The sequence below is a fragment of the Anomaloglossus baeobatrachus genome, chromosome 3 (assembly GCF_048569485.1).
Source record: "Anomaloglossus baeobatrachus isolate aAnoBae1 chromosome 3, aAnoBae1.hap1, whole genome shotgun sequence".
NCBI classification, from domain to species: Eukaryota; Metazoa; Chordata; class Amphibia; order Anura; family Aromobatidae; genus Anomaloglossus; species Anomaloglossus baeobatrachus.
Genome location: NC_134355.1, coordinates 294839543 through 294846221, shown reverse-complemented (window position 1 = coordinate 294846221; position 6679 = coordinate 294839543). Strand labels below are relative to the sequence as shown.

Below are 6679 nucleotides of genomic sequence, written 5' to 3'. Positions count from 1 at the left end.
TACAATGACCGCTGGGTCCTCCCCAGCCCCTCCCAGTAATCTGTCCACCCGATCAGCGATGTGCCTAACTCGAGCGCCAGGAAGACAACACACTGTTCGGCGATCCCTGTCTTTGTGACAGATTGCCCTATCTGTCCCCCTAATAATTGAGTCCCCCACTACCAGTACCTGTCTTGCCTGCCCTGCACTCCTATTTCCCCCCTTACTGGAGCAGACACTCCTCTGGCGTTCAGAGGTCATGCCTTGCTGCAGCAATGCTACCCCTGTAATGACATCCCCCTCATCTGCCAAGTTTGCAAACCTATTGGGGTGTGTCAGTTCAGGACTAGCCTTCCTAGCACTTTTCCCTTTACCCCCCTTTCTAACTGTCACCCAGCTACCTACCTCACCGTCCTGCCGCTCCCTACTACGATCCTCCCCCACATCTGACCCAGCAAGCTGCTGCTCAGTGAGCAGCACACTCCTTTCCATATTGCTAATGCATCTCAGAGTTGCCAGCTGCTCATTTAGATCCAGTATCTGGGCTTCCAAATGTGCAACTTGCTCACATCTCGAACAACAGTATGCACCCTCGAACTGCTTTTCAAGGACTGCATACATGAGACAAGATGTACACTGGATCGCATTAGCAATAGTGGAGCACATTTTCTAATGGGGATAGCACTAAACAAATGTTAAGTAATTAAACAACTAAATACAAACAATTCTACTCACACTTACTTTTGCTCACACTTTGCTCACTCACGCTCACAATGAAGAAGTCAGGCTAAAATTCATAAGTCTTCCTTCCGGCTGTAACGGCCAAAACCCGGTTCTCCTTGAGCTCGCGGTGACTCTTCACTTATCCCAGAAGGCACTGGGAATATGCAAATTATCCTCGCAAGACTCCTTCCCTGGCTTTCAGAAGTCTTCCTTCCGGCTGTAACGGCCAAAACCCGGTTCTCCTTGAGCTCGCGGTGACTCTTCACTTATCCCAGAAGGCACTGGGAATATGCAAATTATCCTCGCAAGACTCCTTCCCTGGCTTTCAGAAGTCTTCCTTCCGGCTGTAACGGCCAAAACCCGGTTCTCCTTGAGCTCGCGGTGACTCTTCACTTATCCCAGAAGGCACTGGGAATATGCAAATTATCCTCGCAAGACTCCTTCCCTGGCTTTCAGAAGTCTTCCTTCCGGCTGTAACGGCCAAAACCCGGTTCTCCTTGAGCTCGCGGTGACTCTTCACTTATCCCAGAAGGCACTGGGAATATGCAAATTATCCTCGCAAGACTCCTTCCCTGGCTTTTCTACTTTTCTATTTTTTTCACGTTACGCCCAAAAACATAAATTAATTTTATTGAGATTTTATGACACATGGTTTTCTACATATTTTAAAATGATCAATCTGAAAATTGTGACATATATTTGCATTCAGACCCCTGTAGTCTGACGCCCCTAATAAAATCCTCAGTGACCAGGGAGGGAAAATAAAGGACATATGGGTTATTTTACACTGAACTGCACCTGGGTACAATTTACTTGAAAAAGGAAAACCCCTTTAAGGCTGTATCCGCACTTTGCGTTTTCACCTGCTTTTCTGCTGCGTTTTGAGCTGCAGCGTTTTCATGCCAAAATGCATGCGTTTTGATTTTCCAGCAAAGTCTATGGGAAATGGGGATTTCTTGTGCGCACTTTGCAGTTCAAAACGCAGCGTTTCATTTGCATAATTTTGGGCAAAAACTCAGCGTTCAAAGAAGCAGCATGTCATTGTTTTTGCCATTTGGGCAGCGTTTTGCTAACATTAGAGTCAATGAGAAGTTGCAAAACGCAAGCAACATCAAAATTCCAGCGTTTTACCTGCTTTTTAGCTGCAGAAAGCATGTGTTTCTAACATCAAAATAATGAAATGATATGTCCCTTTACACACACACATAGTCCGACAATTAAATTAATGAAAAATCTTAATTTATTGCTATTTTAGCGATAAATAGTATAAAACCGCTATAATTATATGAAATATAACTATTTTCGTTATGATTTCAATAATTATATATGTGTTCCTTTTTTTTCCCTTTTTTCATTGTGTTTGTCTGTTTAAACTTTATTCAGTAGTGTCTTTATGTTCAAAACGCATCTGTCTAAACGCAATGGAAAAGCATGTGTGACGCCCTGGACCCTAGGGGTCACAGGTAATAACACCAGCCACATACACACACCCCCACCCGCTGTGAGGTCCCACACATGTCATCCGAAAGGGAGACCTGATGCCTCCCTCAGGGCCAGTAAGGCACACCAGGTGGGCGGAGTCAGGCGGAAAGGCACGCCCACCAAGGAGACTACTGTCCTGAGGCAGGAAGTAAAAACAGTTAAGTTCTGGGGAGAGTGTGGACAGGAGTTGCCCACCGAGACCGGGTGAGTGTCACCGCCAAGGGCCAAACACCCAATGGGCCAGCACCTGCGGGCAACCGAGGGCTCCTCCGGCAGCTTAACGCCGGGGAGCGGGCTACCACTGCTCAGGCAGGGGAGCCGAAATACAACAACCAGAGGTGAATGGAAAGGGGCCACCATCAACCCCACAGGGGACATCAGCAGCCGGCTGTGGGCACCGACCACATCTGAACTTTTCTTTACCAGTGACTCTTAGTGTGAATCAATCGTGAGTACACCAGTGCAATCCGGGCACGACACTACACCGCGGCACGGCACCCTGCACCTCGACAACAACATCAGCGCTCCCGGTCTCCCCCCCCCCTCCCGAACCGAACCCCGGGACACACCGCCCCTACCCACGGAGGGGCTAACATCTCGGCTGCGGCCGCAACATCGATCCCGGACGAGCCCGCCATCACTTCAGCCGCAGCGGTGGTGCATCCCGTCACCACGACCCGTGGGTGGCGTCACGACCCGTGAGGACGACAGCGCGGCCCTCCCCGACTGCGCGCCTTGTCCCGCACCACCACCACCCCCCCACTGCCTCTGCCCCTTTAACAGAGCGACGTGGCCCCCGGTCCGGAGGCGCTCGTGCCACCGACAACCCGAGCCTGAACCTCGAGCGGCTCAGCCCGAGCAGTGGAGAAGCAGGCCGGGCCCCTCTCAGGGCGGTACACAAGTAAAAAGCACTAAAAAACGTGGCTAAAACGCAGTAAAAACTCTATTTACCGCGATTCTGTACTGAAAAGCAACTTTGGCAAACGCAATTTCTGCCAAAGGATGCATTTAGAACTGCAACTAGGACAACGCAAAGTGTGGACATAGCCCAAGAGATGGCTGAGTAGAGGACTTTTTTTTCTTTTTTTTTCTCTTTAGGCTTCATTCAGACATGTTTTCATGTATATGTTCTATCTCTGATTTTCATGGATAGAACATGTACTCATTAATGTCTATGATACTAATCAAATATTCGTGGATTTTTTGCGGACTGTGTGTCTGCAACAAAATCACAGAGACGTGTCCATTTTTGATTGGGAACTCGGATCAAAATTACTCATATAAGTATATGGGTCTGTGAACATTACCGATGGAGGTCATCAGAGGTCATCAGACTGATTTTCTTGTTCAACCAGGAATCTGCCACATGGAAATACGCAAAATTAAAAGGAATTCAATACTTGATTGAAACCATGGTCAGCATGAATCAGAGCCTGGCTACACGATAGTTTCACAGAAATTATAGTTAGAAGATGTTGCTGCTCCAGGTGATTGACATGTCTCTTGCTATGGGAGAGACCTGTCAATCAATTGCCTGGAGCAGCACTGTGCGAATCTGGCTGAGGGCAGCGCCGAACAAGTCCCGTCTCTGCCTATGGTCTATGGCCAGATCTTCTAACTATATTTTATAACCAGGCTCTGATTCATGCTGCCTATGGTTTGGGAAGCATAAATTAAGTGACAGGCTCCCTTTAAGACCATTCAAGGTAAATCTGATGCATACAGTCAGGGGCAAAAGTGCTGGCACCCTTGAAATTGTTCACAAAAGTGAAGTATTTCTCCCAAAAAATTATTGTACTTACATATGTTTTGTCATACATGTTTGTTTTCTTTGTGTATGTTGGAACAACTCCCCCACCCAAAAAAATTGAACATAATTTCACACAACACTAAAAAAATGGGTCTGACAAAATTGTTGGCCCCTTTCCAAATTTGTGGGTAAACAACTTTGTTTCAAGCATGTGATGCTGGTTCAAACTCAATTGTGACAAGTAACAGGTGTGGGCAATATGAAAATGACACCTGAAACCAGATAAAAAAGGGAGAAGATGAATCAATCTTTGTGTATCTGTGTGTGCCACACTAAGCAGGGAGAATACAAAGAGAAGAGAATTGTCTGAGGACTTGAGAACCAAAATTGTTGAAAAATATCAACAATCTCAAGGTTACAGGTCCATCTCCAGAGATCTTGATGTTCCTTTGTCTATGGAGCACAACATCATCAAGAACTTTATAATCCATGACACTGCAGCTAATCTCCCTGGACGAGGATGGCAGAGAAAAATGGATGAAATGCAGGATATCTGGATGGTGGATAAGCAGTCCCAATCAAGTTCCAAAGACATTTAAACTATTCTGCAGCCTCAGGCTCTACTCGAGTAACTAGTATTATGGAAGTCAATGATTGGGCAGTTTGAGCTCGTTCACTCATCATTACGACTACCGAGCATTGTACTGCTCGTCCATCATTAGTGTCTGTGACATTTTCATTTCCCGATCTCATTATCCTAGCCTAACAGAAAGTTCACGACACTATTTAGTGACTAAATTCTACACCATGATCAGAGGAGGAATGAATGCGGTTGCAGGGATCGCAAACGCATCCGGGCCCAGGGGTGCAGGGGGTCCGCCAGCCCAAGCCCCTGCATCAGCTGGATATGAGTCCAAGGCCGCACATCCAGGTGAAATGTATCACGGGGCAGAGACCCGTCGGGTCTCTTCACTGCGATACACGTTGCCGGCCAAACAGAAGCCGTCAGCTTTCATCGGCGTCACTTACTAGGATGGGGGACATACCAGGATAAGGGGCATATTTACCAGGATGTGGAACATATATACGAGGATAGGGGACATATATACCAGGATGGGGAACATACTAGCAGGGGGACAGTATATACCAGGATGGGGGACATATTTACTAGGATGGGCGACATATAAGAATGGGGGGCATGTATAACAGAATGGGGAACATATATACTAGGATGGGGGACATATATACCAGGATTGGGGACATACATACAGGATGGGGAATATATATACCAGGATGGGGGAAAATTTACCAAAAAGGAGCCCAGGATGGGGTACATTAGAATAGGATGGGGGACAATACTACATAATGGGGGGAGGGTAACTCGTATGTCTTAATAGGATTTAGACCACTAAATGTATACATACATATACATGCATCTGACCAACATGTGGGGATGGGGGGCCCAGGTCCAAATTTTTCACCGGGTCCATCAAAGTCTAGTGGTGCCATCAAATTCTAGTTACGCCACTGTCCATGATATATGTTAGGATACGTTCATATGATTGTAGTTTGGGTCCGTTATTCAATAGGGCTGTTCAGATGATAGTTTTTTATCACAGACCGGATGTCTACGTGAAAATAATCGCAATGTGCACTAGTCTCTTACACATCGGAAGATACTTGCCTTTTGTAGTCTATGGTTGCACAAAAAAAATCAGATCCCAGACAGAGCAACCAGTTTTTTTTTACCAGTTCTTTAATCCCTAATTAGCAGTAGATAGTAATCACTGTCATGCCCAAAGACGTCTTGTCACTGTTAGGGGGTCTGCTCCCTAGGTATGGTCTTACTTGCCCTGGCACTTGCCTGATTTTAGAGGATGATAATGGAAGAGAAGAGCCCACCAGTGGGAGTGTGGGGCTTGCAGGGTGGTGTGAGGGGAGGGGGTAAAGAGGTGTCCTCCCATAGACCAACCAGTCCAGCTCAGATGCCCTACTTAGCCTCAGAGACCTGGCATGGGCCACCTTGCTGATTCCTGGGAGGAGAGTGGTGCCTATGGGGTGTGAGCTGCAGACAGGCTGTGTGCCTGCATTGCACTAGGGAGGAGGAGAGCAGGAAGGAAGGAGTGAGGAAGAGAAGGAGGAGGAGGAGGGATTGTGCGGACTGCCAGATGCTGCTGCCTTGTATTGTTGGTCTGCTGCTGCTGTGATCCATGGATCTCCTGCATGTAAACACAGTATAATGTGCTGCTGCCCTGTGGAAATCCTCCTGTACAGAGACTGAGGCATCTTCTGCAGCAGGAGCCTGGCACAGATGGTGAGGGAGCCTGAGGTGGGTGCTGCTCTAATGCTGTATTATCAGATCTGTACATATGTCTTCAATGTGTGGGCATAGGGCAGACATTGGCAGCTGTTATTCTATGTTATAACCACGCCTTGCATGCTACTGGTGTGCTAGCACAGGGCAGACTGGTGGGAGGAAAGTGACAGGTGGGTGGGGCTTCCATAGAAGCAGCACTCTATGGCTCCAGCTGGGGGTGAGCTAATTGACACTCATGGGTTAATACTTCATAATATCCTGTAAATGTGAGTATTATTATGGTGGGAAGACTGCTATGGGGTCCCCCTATCCTATCTTTTGCCCCATGTGGATTCTGGACCTAGTGTTTTACTAGATGACTGTGTTCTACGGCTTTGGATGTTGATTTGCTGAACATTTCACCTTAAGTGATGTCACTGTGCTTGATG

General features: G+C 47.1%; 1 protein-coding gene across 3 annotated transcripts in view; it reads left to right on the top strand.

Annotated features, from left to right (window-relative positions):
- Positions 1 to 5907: 5907 nt before the first annotated feature.
- The window catches only part of NCOA7 (nuclear receptor coactivator 7), a 217954-nt gene continuing 217182 nt past the window's right edge, over positions 5908 to 6679 (top strand). For 2 of the 3 annotated variants that reach the window (XM_075339939.1, XM_075339938.1), the window contains exon 1: positions 5908 to 6263. The gene's annotated coding sequence lies outside the window, so the exon portion shown is untranslated. The remainder of the gene's footprint in view (positions 6264 to 6679) is intronic. The other variant, XM_075339940.1, reaches the window with a different exon arrangement.